We start from the raw sequence: 24684 nt of genomic DNA on the forward strand, positions 1-24684 counted from the left end.
TGTTGATCACAGTTTGTAGGTCCTCTCTCATTTCCTGAATCACATTAATAATCTAAGTCACCAGACCACGGCCTATTTCATGAAGAAATAATCACAGCCTGTCTCTATTAAGCATAGCAGTGGCTAGTTACAATGCCCTTCACCAGGTAGATGGGAAGCAGAGCACAACACACACACTGGTATTTCCCGCTAGTAGATTTCAAGGTTCCAACACGTAACCCAGGTGGAATCCTTGATGCCAGGAACAATCCTACACAGACTCTTTGATCCTGCTTGGATGACGAGAGAATGGCGTCTGAGGCGCTACTAATATAGCTTCAGAAGCTAAGTGGAGGTGAGCACAAGTCCCTCCCCTCTAACTGGACTGAGTATTCTGATTGGCTGTTAGCTACAGCCATCCAACGAGAACAAAGAGAACGCAACTCAACTTTATTTATAGAGCACTTTAAAACAACAGCATTAGCCAAAGTGCTGAACACAGAATAAAAGCAATGTAGAACAATAAAAACAATATAAAGAAATAAAAATAACTAAAAACGTTAAAAACAATAAAAACAATAAAATTCAACCTCTCAGAATGAGTTAAAAGCCAAAGAGAAAAAGTGTGTTTTCAGAGAGGTTTTAAAATCAGGAAGTGAGTCGGCTTGTTTGATGTGTAGAGGCAAGTCATTCCACAATTTTAGGGCTATGACTGAAAAGGAGCGATCACCTCATTGCTTCCTCTTGGTCTTAGGGACAAACAACAATGACTGATCTGCCAACCTGATAGAGCGCGAGGGAGTGTACGGCCAGAGCAGATCAGACAAATGATGTGGGGTGAGAACATGAAGACATTTAAAAACAAATAAAAGAATTTTAAAATCAGTCCTAAGACAAACAGGGAGCCAGTGAACCGATGCTAAAACTGATGTGATGTGCTCGTGTTTTTTGACCCCTGTTAACAGTCGAGCAGCGGCATTTTGGATCAGCTGAAGACGTGAGAGTGAAGACTGGCTGAGCCCAACGTAAAGTGCATTGCAGTAATCTAACCGAGTGGTGATAAAAGCATGGATTAAAATCTCAAAATGATCCAATCACAGTAAAGGTTTCACTTTGGCAGTTGTCTCAACTGAAAAAAGCTGGACTTGACCACTGATTTAATTTGTAGATCTAGTTTAAAATCAGAGTCCAGTCTGACACCGAGGTTTTTAGCCGAGTGCGTTAAGTGTTGACTTAAGGGACCCAGATCAACATGGACCTTGGTGGAATCACTGGGCCCAAACAACATGACCTCGGTCTTATCATTGTATAAATGTAAAAAGTTCAGGGACAACCAGGCCTTGATTTCAACAATGCAGTCAAGGAGTGGTTTCACAGAAAAAGCATTTTCTTTATTAAGAGAAAAATTTATTTGGCTGTCGTCAGCTTAAAAATGAAAAGCGATGCCATGTTTCCGAAGAATCGATCCAAGAGGAAGTATGTAAAGGGAGAATAGGAGAGGGCCAAGTATAGAGCCTTGAGGCACTCCACATGTAAGAGGTGCTGCAGAGGACTCTACGGTTTCAACACGGACACAGAAACGTCTATCCGCTAAATATGACCTGAACCAATTTAAAGCACGGCCCTTTATGCCCACCAAGGTCTCCAGACGAGACAGGAGGATCTGATGGTCCACTGTGTCGAAGGCAGCTGTAAGGTCCAACAGAACCAGAGAAACATAACAACCACAGTCTGTGGCCAGGAAGATATCATTAAAAACCTTCAACAGTGCCGACTCAGTGCTGTGAAGGGTTTTAAACCCACACTGAAATACCTCCGGAATGCTGTGCTCATCCAAGAATGACTTTAACTGATAAACAATATTCCCCAAGACCTTAGAAAGGAAAAGAAGCGATGGGCCCGGAATCTGCGAGCACAGAGGGGTCTGAGCCAGGCAATTTAATCAATGGTGTCACCACTGCATGCTTAAAAGTCATAGTTACACTCCCATTTACCAAACTGCTGTTTAAAATGTTGAGCTCAAACGGTGCCAATGTGGAGAGAACCTCTTTAAAAAGACGAGGTGGAACCTGATCATTGGGGGATCCAGCAGGCTTCATATGGCCAATGGTCTCTGTTAGAAAAGGCTGGCTGATGGGCTCAAACTGCTCTAACTCAGCAGAGCATGTGACAAAGGTAGAGGGGTCATAAGCTGGACTGCTAATGAGGGCCCCAATGTTCACAACCTTATTAGTGAAATAGCTCCGGAAAGTCTCACACACCTCGGAGGAGTTCTCCAGGCAGGCTGGTTGTGGTGCATTGAGAACAGAGTTTATGGTTTTAAATAAAACACGAGGATTGTGACAGTTGGAAACAATAACATCAGACAAATATTTGGTTTTAGCAGTTTCCACCGCTCTCTGATAAGAACGCCAGCTGTTCCTCACCATCTGGAAGGACACCTGTAACTTAGGCAGGCTAGTCCAGTCAAGGGAACAGCATGAACTGATGTAGCCAAGTGGAACCGAGATGATTGAGCCCAGTGGACTGAATTTAATTGCCTTGAGATGTTTTTTTTCCTGCTTTATCCAGTTCATAGTTGAAGATTATTGGAGTTAATCCCCGCTAAAAACGGAGGAAGGCAGGCTCCACCCTGGACAGGTCACATTCACATCAACAGGCAGTTTGGGCTCACCAATCAAACTCTTATTCATGGTTTTGCACTGTGGAGGGAAACTAGAGTACCTGGAGAAAACCCATGCATGCAAAAGGAGAACATGCAAACTCCAAGAAGACCTAAGCCGGACTTAAATCCACAACCTTCCCGCTTTTCTCCATTTTTGTAAGCTAATTACGACTGTGAGACTGTAAAGGCTGTTTTATGCTTAGAAGCGTCCTCAAGCTCCGCATGCGGCCGAATTACGTCATTTCAGCCGCCACGCCCCACGGCCCTGTACATACGGCACCGCTCCGAGTGTATGGAGCTAGATCCAGGTCAAAAGGCTTGTTCATTTGAAAAAAAAAAGTGATTGAAAAAAAATATTTTGAAACTGAATGTTTAAGGTTTGATCTTCAATTTTGAAAAATTAAAAACATTGTATTCAAAATAAGAATAAATGTATAAAAAGTTTTTTCACCTTACATATCCTTTTGGTTCAGCTCTGGAATTCTTTTCATGAAATCCTTTATTAGAATTTTTCAGTCTTAAATATATTTTCTTAAATGTAGGTGTTATTTTTTCTGTTGCAGGTTTAATTTTTTCAGATTAGGATTAAATATTTTTCACATTCAAATCCTGTTTTCAAGTTTCCCCCCCAAATTTTCACTTTCAAAACTTTTTTTCACTTTCATATCGTATTTTGTCACTCTGCTGCAGGGGGGATTAGGTTTACATATCATTCTATGCAGTGTATCAGGGTACAAAAAGACCTGTGTAGCTGAGGATAGGATTTGACTCAATAGTTTAAAAAAAAATAAGGCAATGTTGTATTTCAAAGGTTTTGAATTTTTCAATGAACATCTCACTATTTGGATCTGAAATTACCTGGAAGAAAGTGGGTGGTTTGATACTTTTGGAAAGTTAAGGATAGAGCTTAGTTCATCTACAGAGAAATGAAAGGAAGAAAAGTCAACTAATTCTTTCAAATGTGCTGTTTTAAATACATAAAAATGTGACGATTGCCATCAAATCACAATTATATAACAAAACACAATGTGTTTATTCATTTTTATAAAAGAAAATTATTGAAAACTACTAATTCTTCTACTTCCCCCACTTTCCCAATAGACCACCGGAATCCTTATTAGACCAGTTCTTGACTCTCAATATTAGACAGAAAGGCCTTATGGGAACCATAAGTAACTATATTTACAGTCTGTCTCCAAACCGTTTGAGCTCTCTGAGGTCCACCTGGGGTCAAAACCTTGTGATTCCCTTATCTGATGAAATCTGGCAGGAGATATTAAATAATGTTCACACATCTTCTATTTGTTTTATTTAAGACATAGTCTCTTTCAGTGTAAAATTATGCAGAGTGTATTTTACCTATGCTAAACTTGCCCAAATCTACCCTGATAGGACGGACGCCTGCAGTAGGTGCAGACAATCACCTGCTGACTATGGCCGCATGTACTTCACTTGCCCGCAATTGTCTGGATTTTGGACTACTATCTTTGAAACACTCAGCAAGGCTGTAGGTCAAACCATAGTACTTGTACCCATTACCGCCTTCTTTGGAATCACAACCTCAATCAGAGTCCCTTAGCCAGCCTGGAATATCATTGCTTTTACCACTCTACTTGCTCGAAGACTGATTCTCCTGTTGTGGTCTCATTCCACTCCACCTACTCATAATATGTTGATTCAGGAAATACTGCGATGTGTTACTTTGGAGAGGATCAGACAAAATATGAAATATTGCTTTGTGACATGATTGCTCTACTATGACTGTCTAACAATCCTGCTGTTTTGTTCTGTGCAAATCTCAAAGAAAATTCTTGCAAAAGAAATAAATTCTTCACAGTGCTGTTGGAAAAGGTCTATGAACTTTGGAGTGATGGTCATCATCTTTTATCATAAATAAGACTCCACGAAATACACAGGATGAATAGATGGGTAGATTGATGGATTTGATGAATATACAGTATGGTGGTAAACTGTGATCTCAAATAGATCCAAACCCAAAGTATCAATACAACATGAACTCTTTTAACATTTACTGTCTGTATTCATCATATCGATCAGATTACATCTTATGACCAATTAATGCAGAAAACTATGTTTGAAGCAGAGAAACATTTAAAACATGCAGGACAGGATTTTTACAGAACCAGGGTTGGAGACCATTGGCATCGACAAACATGATATTTCCTTATGGCGTACAATCCAACAAGCACAAGGGTGAAAGCTTCCAGACATCTCAGTTCTCTTCTTCTGTTTGATTCCTTCATCTTTGAAGTCTGGGCTCAAAAGTGCAAAACATCATGTGAGCTACATCGCCAGCACACTCCCCATCTCATCACATGTATAATGAAGTTAGATATATTAAGCACCAAGTATTATTGACTTTACTATGAGTCGTTTAAAAAAGAGAGATTTGACATCTCTGTATTTATGAGTTGTTTTCAGTTCCATGCTTATACTAGTTAGCAGGGCAGCTGCTTTTCCCACAGGGCAACTAAAGGGGGTAATGTGATATTTGTATACAGGTGCAGTTAAAGTAGCAGCAGCACAACAGTGACATTTCAGTTTTCCTCTCTGCAGCTGGACGGTTGTAGCAAGAATGACTCAGTGAACGAGTTAATGAACGTGATGACTCGTAAGTCACTGGTCAGTAAAGTGAGTCGCCGTTTTGAACGAGTCGCACATCACTAATGGACAATACTTCCTGGGACTTTATTTCTATGTTTAGCGTATTTATACCTAATAGTTCTGTAATTCTGTTAATTTATCATCCTCTGTTATCGTTCCTTTATTGTTCTCCCATCATTATTATCTTGTTCAGGCAGGTTTTGTGTTAAACTGTGTGGCAATGTGAGTGAGAGGGATGTTGCGGTCACAGTGCTGTGCTCTGAGAGGTGCACTTATGTACGACTTAAGAAAACCTGAACACTGAGTCTCACATGAGAACTAGTTACACTTGGAAGAGCTGCACACCAATGATTTCAGTTTATGGATCAAAAAGGCGCACACCGACAGGCAAAGAGGCACATGCTGCTTGTGAACCGCGGGTTGGCCACCCCTGGTGTAGACCTATGGAGCATTGTTCCGACCTCTCTCTTTGTGTTGTTACATGTTGTCTTAGCCTTGCCTCCCGTTACTCTGGTTCAGAGCCCTGACCAGGTTTTGGTACTCACTGTCCATTGTTCAGTGACCAGTCTGAAGAGACCTTGTTCAGGACGGACCTCTAGGACATCATGGAGGACTGGCCTTTCTGATGAGTTTGTTGAGCTTGTTGGAGCTCCTACCCTCATAGAGGATGGCGCCCTCCACCACAGAGTCATTGAAGACCTTCAGCACAGTGGTACAGATTTTGAAGGTCCTCAGCCACCTAAAAAAAAAAATAGAGTAGGGCTTTAGCCCTTCCTGTGAAGGACTTTAGCATTCTCAACCCAGTTTAGAGTATTGTCTATGACCACACCAGATATTGGTAGTCCACCATAATGTCCACGCTGGCCCTCTGGATGGAGACAGGGGACATGGACACCCTGTTCCTCCTCAGACCTACCACCATCTTTTTGGTTTTTGTCACATTGAACTGCAGAACGTTTCAGAGGCTGCCAGTGGGGAATCCAAGATGGCCAGCAATATGGCTGCTTCCTTGTGATCGTCGCCACATAGTTCCGCCATTTTGTTCCGAATCACCACCACAGCGCCACTCTCAGTGGGAGGCGGTAGTACATGACATATGGCCGCTTCCTGCAGGTCGCCGCCATTTTGTTCCGAAGCACAATCACAGCGCCACTGTCGGTGAGAGGCAGGAGTACATGAGCCGCAGTGCGACCGTACTTTTCCAGAATTGAAACTCCACCAGTGACATACGGGCGCTGACATACTTGTTAGTGGTCACTGCCATAATTGCTCACGGTCCGCGCCATACTACTCTCAAATTGAAACCCCACCAGTGCGGTATCAAACAATGGCGGCGTATGGGGACAAAGCATGGAGACTGTGACTGACCCTCGGCTCACTTGTTGGGAGTCGTGGGCACTGGTTTCGTATTGGATGTTATTTGGACAATTGATTTTGTGTGTTTGAGACAACTCATCCCTGCAGTTACCTGTAGCTTCCACTGGGTATCAGGATTCCTTGTCGGAGCGCCTAAACAGCATGGGGTTTAGGACCCAGCGGCACTCTTACCTGTGCAGGCAGAATAAAGGGGGTGTCGAGCGGCGTTTTTTCCGAGAGGCTGCCAGTGGGGAATCCAAAATGGCCGACAATATGGCTGCTTCCTTATGATCGCCGCCACATTGTTCCGCCATTTTGTTCTGAATCACCACCACAGCGCCACTGTCGGTGGGAGGCAAGAGTACATGATCCGCAGTGCGACCTTGCTTCTCCAGAATTGAAACCCCGCCAGTGCGGTATCAAGATGGTGGCTTACGGGCGCTGACATACTTGTTTGAGGGCGCTGACATAGTTGTTAGCGGTCGCCGCCATAATGGCGCACGGTCAGCGCCATACTATTCTCAAAATTTAAACCCCGCCAGTGCGGTATCAAATAATGGCGGCGTAAGGGCGCCGTCATACTTGTTTGTGGTTGCCGACATGCTTGTTTACGGTCCCCGCCATACTTGTATGTGGTCGCCGCCATATTTAAAAGGCAGAATGACGTCAGTGGCTAAAGTTGGCTAAAATGTCCAGTTCTGGGAAGCACAAGTACACTGGAACGTACATCCAGGTAGATTGTATCTGACTAAAGCTCAGAGAGTATTTGTAAGGTCCAGAGCCAAGTGGATTGAGGAAGGAGAAAACACCATCATATTCATTCATTTTTTTCTGCTTCACGTCGCACCAATTAAGAACCTTCCTGCAAGTGGTGAGCCTACGGGAAGGTGTTACCCGGCGTGGGACACGAACCCACTACCTAGAGATTGTTAGTCTCAATGCTCTACCAGCTGAGCTAGCCAGGCAATCATATTCCACATTCAGCCTAGAAAGAAAAGATTCACTCTCATGATGAACTGGGAAGAATACTTAGAACCAAAACGTATAGTGAAGGAGATCTTGAATTTCTTTAGATACTGTATGATTCTTCTTATTCTAAACAAAATGCTGAATTACTTTAAATCATTTATTACTGTAAATGATGAAACCTTTATGTGAGGAGGATTTAAATTTAAGTATCATCATGAAAACAGCCTCTGACTGATCTCCAGGCTCAGATGGAATCACTACAAACTTTTCTGAAAAGAAATTAAACCATTGCTATTTGAGGCAATAATGTATGACTAGAAATGAATTATTGACAATGAAACAAGGTAGAATTATTTCAGGATGTCTATTTGTCATGTTTCCTTACCCTCAGGACAAAATAAGAAAAGTGTCACATCGAACTCCACTCTGCCCTATTCTAAATTCTGCTTTACATTTACATTTCACATCACTGCACCTGTGTCAGTTTATATCCCAAATTGTCAGCGAGCCATGTAAAAGAAGTTTATTCTGTATACACCTGCTGCGTACATGATTGACTAAGTTGTCTAACTCTCTCTGAGCCTATTTCAGCAACACACTGCAGCTGTAACCACAGTGAAGCTCAGGGTCAGAGGTCAGAGGTCAGCTACCAAACTGATCTGCCTCCTTCATTCATCCAGTGACAATGTGTGGCTGCATGAAGCAAAACAAACGACAAGAATGGAGAATAACTGTAGTTTCTTCAGCAGGAAGGAGGAAATGTCCATGACAAACCTTCAACAAATACCTATGACACCTTTAAAAGAATAAAACCATCATAAAGCATGTCATTGTTCTTTATTTTATATACAATCACTGGGTACTTTAACAGAGAAAACCCAACAAATCCACATGAGCAAGCGTGAGCGACTGTGGAAAGGAAGAACAGGAAGAAACCTGCAGAAACCAGACTCAGAGGTGGAGGCTTCCTGCTGGCCGAGTGGGGTGAGAGGACAGAGGACAGAGGAGAGGACAGACAGATAGATAAGACAGAGATCCACTCTGTGAAGACTGATCAGGACAGGAGGCTTCAATCCACCTTCAGCTCCACTGTCAGACATCCAGCAGGGAGGTTGAGAGACAGACTACAGGAGAGAAAGGTAAATGTTAGTGACATGTAATAGTGGTGAATAAAAAAGGAAAGAAGCTCAGTTTAGGTCTTCCAGCAGTCTTAACCTCTGGCAGCTTCACTAGAAAATGGTCTCAGGTGTCCTGAAGCAGCTCTCACTGTAAACTTTAATAGAAAAGTCTTCATCCTAACCTTCAAATTAGAGGCTGTGTCAGACTCTTTAACTGAAACTGGGATCTGGTTCCACATCAGAGGAACCTAAAAGCTGAAAGCTCTGCCTCCATTCTACTTTTAGAAAACCTAGGAACCTCCAGTAAGCCCGCACTCTGAGAACCAAGTGTTCTTCTGGGGAGATATGGGACTAGCAGTTCTTTAAGATCTTTTGAATTAGTTGAAGACTTTTTAAGCAGTGACTTGGACCCCCTGATCATAGGGAGTTACAATAGTTACTCTGGAAGTAAATGCATGGATTAGCTTTTCAGTGTCACTCTATCAATACATTCTTGATTTTAGAGACATTATGCAAATGTAAATGTACAGATTCCAGTAGATAAGATGGTAATGAGCGACAGCGGTGCAGCTTCACTCTACTATCAGGTGAACACAGGAAGATATACGATTACTACTACATCACCGGATGCCTTCAGACTCTCTTGTTCATCAAGTACGGTTGGTTCCCCTGTGAGAGCATGTTAGAACTTTCTCCCTCTGGCTATGATGACCTCTGCCTCAAGCCTTGTATGACCTTCGGCCATGAGGATGTTGATGAGGATCTGAAAAACATTGACAAGGTGTATGTAGAAAGCTTTCCAAAAACTCAAAATATTGAGCACTCTACTTCTATGATGTCCTCCATTCCATTGATCATCTTACTTCAGGGAGCAAAACATCAAAACGAAACGGATGAGTCTCGGGTCCTCCTTCTGGATTCCTGTGACTTCCTCCATCTCCTTCAGCATCTCCAAGATCTGCTGCAATACAGAGGAATAAAAGTAAACAAATCAAACTTATGTTAGGTAAACACTCTCAGACTTGATAGATAAGATGTTTTCTTACCTGCTGGTCACTGAAAGGCAACATCCTCAGTTTGAGCTGCTGCTTCAGGGAAAGTGATGCTGACGACATCTTCCAGAGGTTTATTCTGTCTGAACAGACCCTCGACTCCATGAGATCATCATGTAAGATCTGAAGACAAAGAGCAAAGAGAGAACATATAGCAGCACTAGATAATAGAACCACTAACAGCACAGTTAGTTTCACTCACCTTGATCAGCTCTCTGGAGAATACAGTCAGGATCTCCCCCCTTCAACACCTCAATGATCGTGCAGAAAAATAAAATGAGTTAAAATGAGATAAAAAGCAGCACCAACTGTGACATTTACACTTTGATTAAAGTCAAAACTACTGGAGTTTATTTGTTCCTGTCATTTAACAAAAGGAATCAGCCAACTGTTGAATCAGCTGACATTTTGCTTTCACAAGTGATCATCAAACAACTGTTCTATTCAACACAAAGGAGTGCAGCTCAATATGTCAGCCAGGTGTTTCACTCATTTCTGCCATATCACATGCATCTATTGAACCACTGAACCAACTATTGTAGTACCTGTGCTCTCTTTTTGGGTGTTGCATCCACAGCTGAAAGATGCATTGGGAAAATTTGTGGATTTTCCAGCACAATGGACATGAAGCCAGCCTCTGCAAACTGTGCACTCCACCCATTCCAGAATGTCAACATGTGGATATAAAATCCTGCAAAACAATAATAATAATAAAAAAAAATAATTTCCTTTATGTCTTATAAATAAAGAATCAGACAAAAAAACCATAATATGAATTATCTGAATCCTACACACACACACACACACACACACACACACACACACACACACACACACACACACACACACACACACACACACACACACACACACACACACGCACACACAATGAACCAATGGCTGGAGACAAAGCAATACTCTAACATCATTTCAGGAGGCAGAGGCTGAGGAATCAGATGGATTAGGTGTGATCTTTTTATCAGTAGATATGTAGGTGGATGAGTGATGGTTCATGTGTGTAACATGTTGTTAGTTCAAACTAAAAGCCAACAAGGCTGAGCAGAGTCTGGCTCCATGCTGGCAGCCTGAGTGATGCGGTTGAAGGAGTGAGAAGGTCCTTTTGCCATTTCTTTTCATTTCAACAAACAGCTTTTCAACCCACATTTACTTTAGCAAGTTTTCTTGAGGTAATAAATTACACGTTTTTAATAAACGAACACATGGGACAAAGATAGAAAGAGCAACATAAACATTCGAGCTGATCTTACGTGCATTGCTCCTAACATAACTATACAACTATTCCTACTCTCATTAATACTGATATAACTACAGCTACCATTTCATTCTTATTAGTGCAGGCTGATATGTTCTACATAGACAAGAAAGCAATTGTTTACCTTAACAGAAGACAATCCTTTACTCCGTTGAGCTTCGAGTACACGTGTGAAGAATCCAAAGACGAAAAAACAAATGTGCGCCGATTTAATTTAGGTCGAGTGGGTCCCGCCACGTCACTTCCGGCATTTGCGTGTCGTCTACGTAACTTCCTGCATGTTTGGTCAAGCACGTCACTTCCTGTGGGTCGGCTTTCGTGTACGTATCTTCCTTCACGTTCAGTCCATTTCGTCACATCCTGTGGGTCGGCTTCTACATACGTCACTTCCGGCGCGTCATTTTGCGTCATTTCCATCCATGCTTCCGCATAGCACCATTTCAAGATGGCGGCGACCGAGAAATAAATATGGCGGCGCCCGCAACACCGCCATCTTGGTTTTCCCCACTGGCATCTCTTGTTTTTTCCTGGTATGGAAAGTAATGGGAGGAGCTGCCAGTGCGAGCCTTCAGATCGCGCTGCCAGAGCGAGCTGTCAACAAGAGCAGTGCGCTCAGAGGCTGCGTGATTCGTGAAAGTGGTGCATCTACAAGTCGTGGCGCTTTCAATTAGTGGTGCATTAACAAGTCCAAGACAAGTCCCCTACACTATGAAAGACTCTTTTTTTCTAACGCCCTTGGTGCGCGGAATGAGGTAATGCAGTATTTTATTTGACCTCTTACTGCAGGTGAAGCGGGTTGTGTTGTCTCATCTTTAAATACAGTTGTTGCATTTATTTACTCCGTCTATTTATTTAATATTAAGGTTTAATGAATGGTACAATATTAAAGATTGACAGTTACTTGTGTCTGGTTTTACAAAATTGAAATGGTTAAATAAAGTATGTTTATGAATTGTTTGCACTGTATGAGAATTTTTAAATTAAATAACTTGTATTTTGTATTGTCTTGTAGTTTTCACGGTGCTCAGCTATGCTCAACAGCGAAATAAAAGGGGCCTTGAGAAGCATCAGTCGAGACTCCAGCGTCTTGTTCTTTCAACCCAAGGGCCGTTACAGAGACGAAGCATTACTCTAACATCATTTCACCTGGAAGAGGCTAAAGAACCAGGTGGATCAGGTGTGATCGTCATATCAGTGGTTATGTAGGAGGATGGGTGATGGTTCATGTGTTACATGTTGTTAGTTCAAACTCAAAGCCAACAAGGCTGAGCAGAGTCTGGGTCCATGCTGGAGGCCTGAGTGGGTGACGAGGCTGAAGAGTCAGAAGGAAGGAGAACAGAGGGTCAAGGTTTGTGGGATGAAGTCGCTTGTGTCACTGGTCAGGTGTTCCTGTTACCTGTTGACAGATAGTTTCACTGACCAGGTGTGGGTGGACGTGTCTACAACTACTTACGATCCTGCTCTATGCTCAGGCATGTGGCACCAGATGCCTCTGGAAGACGTTCTGGAATGTTCTGTTTGCACTGATGATCCAATAGAAGACGGTCTCTGAAAAAAATCCAAGTCAATCATCATCATTGACTTACTTATAAAGTAACTTTCTGTTCACTTTACTGTGTTGATTTCACTGCTGTGTTTATCTTATTTAACTTTTTATACTTCTCTTAACTTATTATATTCTTAGCCTGTATATTTGTACCACAGTTATTTCTTGTATATTTTTAGTGTGTGAAATTCTTTTTTAAATGTGGGTATGAAGAGAAATGCAATTTCAGTTCTCTATATGTGTGGCACAGACGGACATAAACATTGAACTTTATTGACAAACATCTAAATGATTCATTGCAGCATGTTATACATTTGATTTAAAATTTCTCTCATAACCATTTTCTCATGTGGATGCGCTGATAAAAATGGTTTCATCCAAAATAGATGCTTCCTATTGAGATGCCTTATTCTAATAAGTTAATTATTAGTCACATTTTAGTGACCTAGGATGATAGCGATGTATTTTTACACATAAAGACACTTAGTTTCTTTGAAAAAAGTAGCTTAACATTGGTTAAAAGTCATGACAGGGAGAGAAAAAAAAGCTGCGGAGTCCTTCACAGAAAAGACACTCGAAGTGGAAAAAACATTGTGCAGCAGCAAGCACATTGTATACATCTGGTGCAGGTCAATGTCGGCACATTCGTCTCTTAATACACCAAAAGTTACTGGAGCAAGTTTTCACAAGGCAAGAAATTACACTTAATAAACCAACACATACAACGAGGACAGAAAGAGCAACTTAAACTTTCATTGCTCCTAACATAACTATATAACTACTCCTACTCTCATTAATACTGATATAACTACTCCTTCTCTCATTAATACTGATATAACTGCTGCTCCTTATGAGTGCAGGCTGATCGTTTCTATATAGACAAGAAGTCAAATCTTTACCTTATCAGAAGACAATCCTCGACTGTGTTGAAACACGAAAGACACGTAAAAACTAACGATAAATGTGCGTTGAACTGCGTTGCGGAATAAACGTCCGGTTTTGCGTCTTTTCCGGCGAATGACTTCTGTCTTGCGTCATTTCCGGTGAGTGGGTTCAGCTACGTCACTTCCTGTAGCCGCGCTCTCTCACGTCAATTCCGGTGCGTCGCCTTTCGAATACGTCACTTGCGGCGCGTCACATTCCGTGTACATCACTTCCGGCGCGTCGGCTTCTGATTGCGCCATTTCAAGATGGCGGCGACCGTGAACTAGTGTGGCGACGCCGTAGCGCCGCCATCTTGGATTTCTGCACTGGCTTCTCTTGGAAAGTTCTGCTCACACCAAGTGACAAAGTTATCCAGTCTCATCACCCTGCCGATACATCCAACTCCTGCAGTCACCTGTTCTTGAATGTTGATCTGATTGGTATTACACCAGCAGTTATCAAAAAGCATGGCGAGCCCGACCCGCTTTCGCTTTCTACTTTTGGTGTGTTTATTGTTTGCTGTGATGAAAATGGATACAGTGAAAGCAATGTTTGTTTTTACGTTTGACATTATATTCTACCGCCACATTTAGGGGGAGCTCTGCTTCTTTCTTGGTCCAAATAAATAAACTGTATGCCATTATCGCTGAAAAGGGGAATAACTTGTGTGATTTGTGTCGTTGTGTATTTTCCAGGACTCTGATTGGCTAGCATGGCTTCACGCTTCTTGTTACACTGCCCCCTACAGGTTTGACATGTTCGTGCTAGGTCTGAACCAGGTGTGTATGCATGTTAGTGAAAATGAAGGGTTTTTTGTTTTTTTGTAAACGTAAAGGGGAAAATATAAATTTCTGTAAAAACCGGGGTATGCATAAACGTGGCCTTAATATTTTTTGATATAATCCCTCATTTGAAGATAATCAATGGAAAGAAATTGTAATCTCTGCATTCAAATTCCCAATTCAAACTAGTATAGGTGAACCAGTAATGCCAGACCAAATTAAAAGCAACGTCAACCTAAATCCAATGATTTTACTCCCCTTAGAAAAATGGCACATAAAGTTAAAACTTGGAAAGGAAGTGGAGTTATTAAAAAAGCATGGCCTGTATTTATATTTATACACCTTCAATTTTCTATCTTCACCTTGAATATTTTCTGTGACCCGATTAATCAAAATCAGCCTTGGAGGAAAGAGACAATAACAAAACACAGAATGCAGTTAATCAGTGCTGTCCTCAAAAAAGTATTATTACGTTTTGAAAGCCACTCCAGCATTTCTGTGTGCGATTCATCTGCTTTGCCACAGGGTGAAGAGGCAGTGTCCTGAGGGAGACGCTGGTCCCTGTGGTGTTCAGAGAGAGAGAGAGAGAGAGCTGGCCTGGAGTCCAGCAGGACAGGACAAACACAGCAGTCCCTGGTGGCACGCCGAGCAGTGATCCGTGCAACTGAATTCTTCACTTTGTTGTCAGGAAATACACAACTGTCAGGAGGATGGACATTGCAGCAGGTTTCTCGCAGCCAGTCAGATTTAATAAGAATATGTAGGTTTCATTAGGCCTTATGTAAAAAACTAGCAACATGATAAATTACTGTAAAGGAAAAATCCATAGTTTCAATCAGGCAAAAGGCAAGAAGGATATGAACACAACAGCAAATGTAACCAAGGCGATCAGGAAGCGTGGGATCGGTGTTGTTACCACTAGTTGAGCACCAGGTTTCATGGTATATTTCTCCCCATCAGGTTTGAAATGTTATTAAATTCTCTGCTCTGCACCGCTGATTGAGCTGATCAACAAATAAGACATTACTTACATGTCATCCATCACAGTATGCCCACGAACTGAGCAAAGAATCTCCATTTACCACTTGGAGTAAAGAACCTGCCGTGATTCACAGGTAAAAAGATGGCTGGGATTGAAATGTACATGCATGAGTGCTTACACATCTTGTATATATTCATAGGAGCACTGGCAAAGATTCAAAAAAGCTCACACACACATTCCAGAAAAACATAGTATGTAGACATTTTCAGGGTTTTTCTTTTTCTCAATATACTCTTAATGTTCGACTGAGACCTGCACTTGATAACATGAGCTTTGGCAGCGATAATGATAATGAATGAAGAGTCTTTTTTTTGGGTGATTTTGCTCAAATCCTTTTATATACAAACACAGTTGCCAACCCTGTAAATTCCATGGAATAATTGAGAATACGAGACATGTATTTAATAGAACCTCAACAGTAGCATCCATCAATCCATCCTGCCATCCATCAATCCATCCTGCCATCCATTCATCATCCATCCATCCATACACCTGGACAGATCTCCAGTCAACCACAGGACAAACACACAGAGACAGACAACCACACACTCATGTTCACACTTAAGACAATTTAGAGTCACCAATCGACCTCACATGCATGTTTTTGGACTGTAGGAGGAATCCAGAGAACCTGGAGGAAACACACGCATGCACATATTGGCAGAACATGCAAACGCCACACAGAAACCCACTCTTGAACCCTATTTAATATTTCCATAATTTTGTCTAAAATTTTCAAGTGCAGAGTTGTGTGATTTGTAAAATCAGAATAACTACCTATTTTTTTGGTGTTAATCTAATAGCCATTTTCCATTGTTTAATATAACACAGTCAGACATACATTATGTGGCACTGTAAATGAAAAATAAAGAATATGCAGGCATTTTACTACTTAACAGTTTTGTATAGAATGGCAAAATTTTAACACGTACAGAAGAAAACAGCCCAGCAAAACGTTATGGCGACGGCGCAACCAAGCAGAGACAAAAACAAACACCCCTTTAAAATATTAATTTTTTTCACACCTTCAAAAAAATTGTACGCACAGTGCGTACAGGATTCTGGCTGGCGGTGCCACTGTTTCCTACCCTCTCCCCGAACCAGGGTCAGTATCCTTACCCCAGTCTGTCTTCCTGTCCTCATCTCTATCCCCTCACCCCAACCGGCATAGCAGGAAGCCGCCACCTCTGAGCTTGGTTCTGCAGGTTTCTTCCTGTTCGAGGGAGTTTTTCCTTTCCACCGTTGTTCCCGCCGGCTCATGTGGACCTGTTGGGTTTTTCTCTGTTAAAAGCACCTAGAAATGACTGTTGTATGTAGTGCTACATAAATAAAGTTGACTTGAATTGAAAGTGTAGGACACTCCCAAAAAATGTGAAAATGTCCAAACGAAATATTACCTAATCTAAGCAAATCTTTCTCGGAAAGCCATGCATCCAACGTGACAGCACGTAAATTGTACAAAGAAAGGCCATTGAGCCCATGATCGAATCCAGTGAGTTCTTTCTACTCCTGAGTACCCCTCTTTTGACCACGTCCTCGTCCCCGACCAAACTACTGGACCATCGAGTTGGATTAATTAACTATAATTAGATACCACAGTGATCCCCTTTGGTAAATTATTTATCTGTATTTGACCCATCCTGTTCAGAGTCAACTTCAACTACACACGTGCGCCTGGCATTCGAGCGCCTTGCTCAGTGGCCCTCAGTCACATGATGTATTTCTGTAAGCACAAGCTCCTCAAAACTCCACATCACTTGGTAGAACTATCTTTAATGGGTAAAACAGGTAAAAGGAGCGTGATCAGCATGCTTCAACTAGATTTCTTCTGCTGTCTGTTTTGAAGGTCAGACTGGTCGTGTTTGAAAGGAAGTTCAGAACTCATTGGCATTCCAGGTTTCTAGATTCTCATCTGCCGCCACCGGCTCACAAGCCATTTATCGTACGACACTTTCAGACTCAGCAGCTCCCCTCTGTTTAAAAACAATGATCTTTCTGCTCTATGTTGTTTCAATCAGCTTATAAAAAAACTTGAAAAGTCTACAAAGTGGTGAGAAATTTGACTTTTTTTTTTCCACGTCATCACAATGTCTTGCAGTCACACTTTTGCTCATTGGCTCTTTTTCAAAAAGCATACAGCTTCAACCACCATAAGAATTTTGTAGCAAACCTCAAAAAGACCACATAGGTTGATGTAACTCAGGAACTCATCGGTCCACTAGAAGAACAGGATGAAAACATGTTTGCACCGTGAAGCACTGCAAGCTGGTTGGTATGGAAACGTCAATCACCTCCTGATCAAACCACAAACCGCATTTGGTGATTGTGAACTGGTAAGAAATGTGTTTTAACTAAGGTCATGTGACTCCACATATTCTTAATATTGCAATGCAACATGTCTTTGACAAAAGACAGACATGTTTTTCTGGACCTTTTTCAGACATTGTTTTTAGTCATAAATGGAGGTGAACTCCAGTTTCCAGGTCCAACACACCTGCACATTTCTCCTTTGCCAAAATACTATTAATTACAAAGCAATGTTCCCAACACATACTAGCAAACATGCAACCAAGTTAGCCATTTTTGTCATTGTCTCACCAAACCAAAATTAACTGGAGCCACAAAAAAACTTTTGCCTTAAGACCTTACCTTATAGGGAGGCTAATACAGCACTTAAAGTTTCATATATAGTTTTGGTATATGAACTTAAACTGTCTTATGTTGCATTTATAAAGTGTCAATGACAATTTAGGATGATAAACATTTTATATTATTATATTTCCAGCTGTTTTTTTTACCTGGTTTTAGAAGTTTTAGCATTCTTTTTCAGCATTTTTTATTTTTTTTTGTGTGTCAATGATATTTCCCCCTCTACGTAAACAAATAAATCTTCATTGACACGGATTTGCATATTCACCTGGTTCAGAGGTCCAATGACCATACCAAATTTGTAGAGAAGCATGTGGCCATGATAGCCAATCAGAATCATGGAAAAAACGCGACGTCACTAATTGTGAAAGTTTTCAGGAATTATCGTTTCTGGACACCCGTAGCTGTGTTTATGTGTATATGCCAGGCCAAAACGCAGAGACATTTCATAGTATTATAAATCCCTGTGTACGCGTAAATGAGGCCTCAGTCTTAATCTAATGTGCAAAAGAGTAGATTAAATTTCAATGTCTTTAGCTTTAGGGGTGTGTGTGTGTGTGTGTGTGTGTGTGTGTGTGTGTGTGTGTGTGTGTGTGTGTGTGTGTGTGTGTGTGTGTGTGTGTGTGTGTGTGTGTGTGTGTGTGTGTGGCGGCGGCAGTGAAATAATTTGTAACCATTTAGGATGCACACAGCGGAAAATATTCCCACCGACTTTTTGATGGAGATTCTCGGAAGAGCCGTAACGATCCTCTCTAATTAATTCAGAGTAAATTTGTTTAATTAGGAAGCGAGTGCTCCTTACTAATTATAGGCTGAAATGCACCATTGACTATTGAAGTGTGCTGTGTGGGTTTTTTTTTTTTTCTTAGTTCATCAGGGACTGGCAGTGCGGGGCTTGTGTATCAAGGCTCCCTGGCAGCACTCCAGAAGCTGTGCGTTCCCGCAGTTCCAAATATTATTCACAGTTGACTCGGCTGCATTCAGGATGAAATCCGTCCGGAGCCGTGCCAACACTTCCTCCCAGTCGCTTTCCTTTCCTCTCTGACTTTGCACCTTGCTGTTGGAAAAGGCCATGAAGTGTGATGGCAACCTCCATGAAAGTTGCCCTTCAGGTTTAAACAGCCAATCTAATCCCTGTAACAGTGGATCATACCCTGCTTTTAGATGGGGGGTGGGGGTGGGGGGTGGGGGCATGCGGTGTGCTGTTGAGGTGCTGCGACCCATGCAACGTTCAATGCACTGTTTTATTTCTCTGACATTTTAGAGGTATGTGCTGGGAGACTCAAAGTGACAGATAATGTTTTCAGCTGGTTCCCGGGTACGCGCACCGACGATGTGGAATGACAGGTGCATTTCCCCCAAAACAGAGCCCACAATGTTTTTCTGGTTAGTGCTTGACAATATGCCTCCATCACAACATGAACTTAAGGGCTTCCAAACCCAACGTGATTATTGCAGGCCCCCAGCGCCTCTCTGCCCAGAAATTGAATTCCTTTATGGGGGAGATGAAAGCTGTTAAAGGCCCTGCCTGAAAGGATGTGGACGAATCAGCATACTAAGTGAATTTTCTGTGTGCTATTTCCCTGACCTCCATCTTTGCACTGAGAGGGAATTCTTTTTCCTCAAGTGTGACCTCATCTGATTCACTTGGACAGAACTTTATGAATTGGTAAAAGCCACCACGCAAAATGATTGTTAAAGAGTTACGGTGGCCTCCTGCATTGTGATGGAGGCGTGTGCCCTGCAGGACGTCATTACCACCGTATGCTGCTTTTGATGTGACCTCACCTTAACCCCATTTTAATGTGCTATGCTCAATGTCTGCCAGCGTGATTGGATAGGGGAGGTTTTCCCAGGTGTGGAAGGATTCTTCAAAATAAAACAATAAATTTATCTTGAGGCTGTTATGGTTTAAAACACATTGAATAACTCTTGCTTCATTATATTCTGGAAAGTGTTAACATTTTAGTGAAAAAATGTGGTAAAATGTTTAACAATTGTTATGAATGTTGTATACCACCATAGAAATGACAACTGATGAATGAATTTATTGCCAATTTGATGGGTGGCTTGAGTATCTCTGAGTCGGAATGTTGCAGGTTTAATTCCCCATCACCTCCTGAATTATCCTTGAGCAAGACACTGCTCCCAATGGATGGACTGAGCATCCTGGATGGCTGCCGCTTCCAATGGTGTGTGAATGTGAACGGGTGAATGTGATTAAAAGCTTAAAGTACTTTAGGGACCACTGAAGAGATGGAAAAATGCTACATCAGTGAAATCTGTTGAATGTTTACTGTGATGTATTACTGCCACTTAAATGGGATCTGATTCATGTGGTTTTGACTGCAAAGGCTGTTTGTTCAGGTGGAAAAGTGTAAACAACACTTGATTCAGCACTGACAACACGTTAATTCCTTAGAGTCAAAGCCGGACGACAAAGCATTGACACAGTGGAGCTGGTCTGATCAGTCACATTTTCTTTGGTACCACATGGACGATGCTTGCAGCGGCAGTTTGTGCAACGTTCTGTCAGCAAAACCTGAAAAATGCAAAAATGTTATTTTGACATTGTAGACCCTTTCATGGAAACAGTATTCCCTGATGACAGTGGCTTCCAGTATGGGTACTGCAATTTTAAGAACAGAACAACCAATTTGAGTATTGATTGAGCCTCAAATCCTTAAAACTTATGGTGGGCGGTTCAGTCCAGGGAGGGCCCAGCTTATCTGTTGTTGGACCAGATACACACCTTCAGAGAGCATATGGAGTTTATGCTTTCAGGCTTTGGGATGAACCAATAGGTGTATTGGCAGCGCCCCGCTGCACAGGCAGTTATAATGCAATGGCTTAGATCTCAATGAAAATTGTAAAAACAAACAAAAAAACAATGATAATTTGTTTTTGGAAGTTCAAAAGTACTCAGGGCAGTTAAGTAATTTATTTGGGTTATATTATCGACCAGGGGTCTGCAACCTAAGGGTCTGGAGCCATGTGGCTCTTTAGCCCCACTGTCATGGCTCCCTGACACAGAAAAATGTCAGAAAATGTAATGTTCTTCATTTTGTTTGCACATTGTACTTTTTTTTTTTTTTTTTAAATCTTCTTCTTTTAACTTCTGGCTTAAAATAGCTGAAAAAACGTAGAGCAGCCGCACTGGCTAAAATGGCATCAACAACAAAAAAAACGTTGAAAAAAAACTAAAACAGAAAAAAAAAGGGGGGGGGGGGGGGGGGGTCTAAAATGCCTCAAATCAGTGCAAAACAGGAAAAACAGATCATTTCTAAATTTCGAAGAGTGAACGTGGCTAAAACAACAACAAAAAATTACTAAAACAAAAAGTGAAACATCAAAAATAGCTAAAACAGATTAAAAGTACAAACAAGTCAAAACAGTGAAAACAGCTACAACTAAAGTGGATTTGAAAAAAGATTTGAAAAAAAACTCTGCAACAACAAAATGTATATATTAACACTCTAAATTGTAGTCATGAAACATCATCCCTTTTTTTTTTCTTAAATATTGAGGCTCCAGACAAAATATATTTGGTGGAAAGTTGCAAAAATGGCTCTTTTGGTCATAAAGGTTGCAGACGCCTGGTGGAGACGTTCATGAAACCACATGATAAAGAATGAAATGGCAGCGATCCCAAACATGTCCGAAGGTTCACAATAAATGTTTCCATGGCTGATTTCTGTCTGTAGATATCATGAAAAGCTGCGGTAAAGATGGGTTTTCTAGACATCAAGAAAACATCAAGTCAGAGTGGTTTGTTGTTTCAGCATCAGCTAAAAGACATCAGTGAGCTTTAACATTATGAAATAGATATTCAGAATTAATAAATTGTCAGTCTTTTTTTGGAGAATTTTTGGATGTTAACAAAAGCATGTGCTCAACAGAAAATATATATATTTCCAAAATATTCACAAACATCAAAATTTGTTTTCTTTTCCCGGTCAGATTGTTGATTTAACTTCTAAAAAAATGTAATTGTGGAATTGTTGGAAATCCTTCATTTCTCTTTGATTGACACAGAATATATATACATATATTTCTAAATAGTGGACTTCTAAATGTTTTTCATTTGTTCTGCTCATGATGAAATTGTTGGACATGAAAAACAACCTGAAGAAATCCATTGAAATTTCATGTAACAGTATTTCTTCACATTGTATTATAAGACATCAAGAATACATTGCTTCAGATGATATTTAGAATGACAACAACATAAATCTTTATAAATGTTTTAACTAAAAGCTTTTAGGATCTTTGGAGCTCCTCAGCTGACTGTGGGTTTTTGTCCCATCTGGGGTGGAATCAGTATTTTTTGGTGACTAGAGGTCAAAGAAGCAAACTTGGTCATGGATATTTGCAGAATTGAATCTCACTGCTGAAAAGTCACCACTGAGTCACTGAGCAAGGAAAGATGCTTCCATGAATATTGAACCAGCGTCAAAGGATGTACTGATCACTGATTGTCTGGTTCTTGCAAAATCAAAACTTTACTGAATGGAACATGTTTTGTTTTACATTTATTTAATGTAAACCTTTGTATTTCAGGTAGAATGTCATACTGAGCAGCTATTCTCTATTGACATTCTGCAAAAGACAACTGATGGATCTTTGTTTTGTTCAACAGATGTCAGCTTCTTCCAGCATTCTGGTTCGATTTGAGAGATTAAATAGAAAAAGTGAAAACTTCTGCTAATAGACTGATGTGCACAGATTGAAGATGGTTCTGTTAACTGTCATTTCAGTCCTCGATCTCCAAGTAATCTGTTGGTCATTGTTGTCTGTCAGCCGACCATCAGTCCCTCTGCATTACTGCAGACATGCTCAGAAGCTCAGCTTTCAACACTGTCATTGTTTGACATCCCGGTTTGTGTCTTGTTCCGTCTCAAACTTACTTCATCCACTTGGCTGCACAATTAGAAAATAATCAATAACTATAATGAATTAAATGATCAATTAATAATGAATATTACTTGCATGGAGGACATAACTCACTGTGCTCTTTATCTAAACTTAATGAAGCTCCCTGCTGAGCTTCTTTCCTTCAATAAAGTCAGATTAAATTCTCCAAGTATAGAAATTATAGTTTCACACTTTAAAAACTACCGTTACTAGGGATGTACTGATACCAGTATCAGGTATCGACTCTAATACTGAATGGAGTACTCTTACAAGCTCCTCGATAGAACCCGGTGAGTTTTATGTGATGTCATGCGTCAGCAACGTCAACCAGCGGTACGCTGAGAGGACGAGCGATGTCCGCGGTTTGGAGAGTCTTTAGTATTAATGAGAATGACAAAAGTAAGACAGACTGTAAACGATGTTCTGCCAAAATATCAAGAGGAGGGGAAAGATAGTTTGTACAACACCAGCAACTTCATCGCAAGAGACATTTGGAGTTAAAACGATGTCGCTCAGTAGTTTAACTGAATCTGGACGATTTTACTCTGGGTCCGTGCTACATGGTACATGCTACAAGCTAAAGAGTTTCAGCTCAAACACCAATGATGCTACTCGCTAAACATGATTAAAGTCTGACTGCTGAACTCATTAACAGCGAGCTCCAAAGTGTGGCGGCGTACAGCAGCTCGGTCCCTTGGTCTAGGTCATTTGCATATGAAGTATGAATTAGGCTTTATTGCATTTATTAAGTTCTTGGTATCGACAAGTAGCTAAAGGATAGTACTCGTCCTCGTCCTTTAAACAAGTGGTATCACTGCATCCATTACTCTTACCGTTCACGTTGAGGCGTGTAAATAGAAGAATGATCCCATCAGTGTGTCAGTGATTTAGTGACTTTCCCACTAAGTCTCATAGCATGACAACTGCTAACAACCTGGATTTTCACCCTCTATTCATCCACCCATTTCCACCCAGCTCAGGGGAAAACATGGCTGGAGAATATCCCAGCTGACAATCGGCAAATGTAGGGTTGCTAACGCCGACACGACACCGGTGGTTTACAGATACCCACTTTCTCTCTTTTGACTTACCAAAAGTGTCTCATTGTTAGATGGCTTAATTTCGTTATCATGCCGTGGCTGAGCTACAGGATGAGATTGTTGTTCTTGCAGTCCTCCGATTTAGTGGAGGTTGACTTTGTATAGTTATAGTGTTTCAAGGTTGATATTTTACCCTATAAAACCCCCCAGAAAATTGCATAAAGATATTTCAGAGAAAAACAAGAAAAATGGACAAAGTCAACAACAAAGGACATGGAACAACTTATCCATTTCATGGCTACTTCCAGGTCTTCTTATGGGAGACCCACTATCTGCTATTATATGTGGTTTCTTTATGGAGGACGTGGAGCCAAGGCGCTAATATCAGCTCTGGAAGAATCCAGACCTACCTTGAGGAAGAGGTACGTGGAAGGCAATCTGGAAAAACTAATATCAAGGGAGGAAGGACCAACTCCAACTAACAGAACAGAAAAACTTCAAGAACAACTCGGGAAGCCAAAAACTCACACATGGAAAAAAAAAAAAAAAGAAGAATAAGAAAACCAACCCAGACTGACCAATATTTACTCAGAACACTCCACAAGACAAACTGTCTGTCGTCTACGCGCTAATGGCCAATCTAGAATATTAACTGGTCCAGGAAGTCTCTTGTTTTGTGATAATGCTGGGAGAAAAGCACACACCAACATCTGAGATCATTTTTCAAAGGTAAGCATTTTGTGCAGGTAA

This window comes from Lipophrys pholis, assembly GCF_963383615.2.
Source record: "Lipophrys pholis genome assembly, chromosome: 4".
Lineage (NCBI taxonomy): Eukaryota > Metazoa > Chordata > Actinopteri > Blenniiformes > Blenniidae > Lipophrys > Lipophrys pholis.